This window comes from Pelophylax lessonae, assembly GCF_965119305.1.
Source record: "Pelophylax lessonae genome assembly, chromosome: 6".
Lineage (NCBI taxonomy): Eukaryota > Metazoa > Chordata > Amphibia > Anura > Ranidae > Pelophylax > Pelophylax lessonae.
This window is the reverse complement of record NC_138773.1, coordinates 13,956,169-13,958,668: the sequence shown is the minus strand read 5'-3', so window position 1 is coordinate 13,958,668 and position 2,500 is coordinate 13,956,169. Positions and strand designations below refer to the sequence as shown.

Here is a 2,500-nt window from a genome sequence, read left to right as displayed (position 1 = left end):
AAACTGGATTCAATTGGATAACTTTGAATCTAGGGTACAAGTTGTTAACCCCTTCCTCCCCCTTAACCCTTTCCCTGCCAGTGTCATTATTACAGTAACAGTGCATATTCTTAGCACTGATTACTGTAGTAATGTCACTGGTCCCCCCACAAGTGTATTCTATATAGGATCACAGGTCTCTATGGCCATCTCAGAAGCCACGCCCCCCTCACTACAGTTAGAATCACTCCCCTAGGGTCACATTTAACCCCTTGATCACCTATACTGTTAACCCTTTCCCTGCCAGTGTCATTATTACAATAACAGTGCATATTTATAGCACTGATTACTGTAGTAATGTAACTGGTCCCCCCAAAAGTGTCAAAAATATCAGTTTGGCGTCCGATCTGTCCACCGCAATGTCGCAGTCCTGCTAAAAATCACAGATCACCGCCATTACTAGTAAAAAAAAAAAAAAAAAAAACAATAAAAATGTTGTAAATCTTTCCCCTAGCTTGTAGACGCGCTAACGTTTGCGCAAACCAATCAAAACACACTTATTGCAATTTTTTTTTACCAAAAATATGTAGCAGAAAACAAATCGGCCTAAAATGTTAAAAAAATTGGATTTTTAAATTTTTTTTTTTAATGGGGAATGTTACATAGCAGAATGAAAAATATTGTTTTTTATTTTTTTCAGAATTGTCGCTCAGAATTGTCAAATAAAAATCGCACAGGTGATCAAATACCACCAAAAGAAAGTTCTGTTTGTGGGGAAAAAAAAACATCAATTTTATTTTGGTACAGCGTTGCATGACCGCGCAATTGTCCGTTAAAGTAACGCAGTGCCGAATCACAAAATATGGCCTGGTCATTGAAGGGGGCAAATCCTTCCAGTCCAGAAGTGGTTAAACAAAGGAACATTTATTAAAATTGACTTCATCTGCAGTTCATTCCTTTGAGCTGTAGATGAGTGAACAGAAAGATACAAAATTAAACAATGTTGCTTTGTTCTCTTTCTGTATTCCTGGCTGAGCAATGTTGCTGGTAAACATTGCCTGACTGCATTTTTTACAGCTCAAATTGGACCTTCTCTGTACTCAGCAATGCAGCTGTTATAATTCAGAGCTGAATTTCTGTGTATTGGGACGGGGGGGGGGGGGGGATACGGGGGGGTGGGCGTTCCCGGGGGGTCCCAGCATCAGGATAGAAGGCCTGGGTGTTCTACACATACCCTGTGTACAATGATGACATTGTTTTTGGGCGTCTGTAGAATGCCCAAATTCTGCAACTGGTTAAGGCACCCCTCAAGCATGTTAATTAGAGGATTTGTGTTGTTTCCATTTTTCCCTTTTCTTTTCTGCAGTTTTTCCCTCTTTTCTTTTGTTACATTTAGTATACTGCTGATTCGTCTGACCACACTGGGAACTACGCCTGTTTCTATGATACAACCTCTCTCCTCTTGTCAGCTGGGTGGGTATTTTTCGGATACCTTAAAAAATGTATTGCTGTATTGATTTTACAATAGTTGCACCTTTATCCATATCCTCTTCCTACAGAAACAATATGAACGCACACTATCTCCTTACCATACACCCCTGATGAAGGGTATAAACCTGAAACGCATTGGGTGCTATGGAGACAAGTGCACTTTCACTATCCTTAACAAATAGGATGTGTAATTTTATATACATATGAAATGTGGTACTATTTTCTTTGTTACATTATATATATATATATATTTTTTTTTGTAATTTTTGTATTTGTGTCTATATGACATGTTATCTATATTTTTAATGTGATTTAATAAATGTAGGATTTTTTTCTTTTTACTATATTGGTGTCTTTGTTGCTCTTAAAGTCCCTAGTTATAGGAGTGATCGCCTTTGTTTCAATTTGCTTTTCATTTTTTTATTATTTTTTTTTAATTTTTGTATTTGTGTCTACATGACATGTTATCTATATTTTTAAAGTGATTTAATAAATGTACGATTTTTTTTTTTTTTTTTACTATATTGGTGTCTTTATTGCCCTTAAAGTCCCTAGTTATAGGAGTGATCGCCTTTGTTTCAATTTGCTTTTCATTTTTTTTTTTTTTGTATTTGTGTCTACATGAGATGCTATCTATAATTTTAATGTACAAATGGCCAACATTTAACAAAAAAGGTTCCCCTCCCTATAGCGTTCAGTGGGATTCACCTCTAAGAGTGGGTTTGTCGAACTTCAAACAAGATTTGCCCCCTCCCCCCCCAAATATAACAAATGTTTCTTTTTTTCCCTTTTTTTATGACATATTCATCAAAATACAATTTACAGTTTTATGAATTGTGGTACTATTTCTTTGTTACATTATATTATTATCTATTTTATTTTTTTACAATTTTTTTATTTGTGTCTATACTATATGTTATTTATATTTTTAATGTGATTGAATACATGTACAATTTTTTACTACATTGGTGTCTTTATTGCCCTAAAGTCCCTAGTTATAGGGGGGGTCGTCTTTGTTTCAATGTTCTTT

General features: G+C 35.3%; 1 protein-coding gene across 1 annotated transcript in view; it reads right to left on the bottom strand.

The window, feature by feature from the left end:
• Window positions 1-2,500, bottom strand: part of LOC309558418 (guanylate-binding protein 2-like) — a 45,578-nt gene that overhangs the window by 3,337 nt on the left and 39,741 nt on the right. The window lies entirely within an intron of this gene.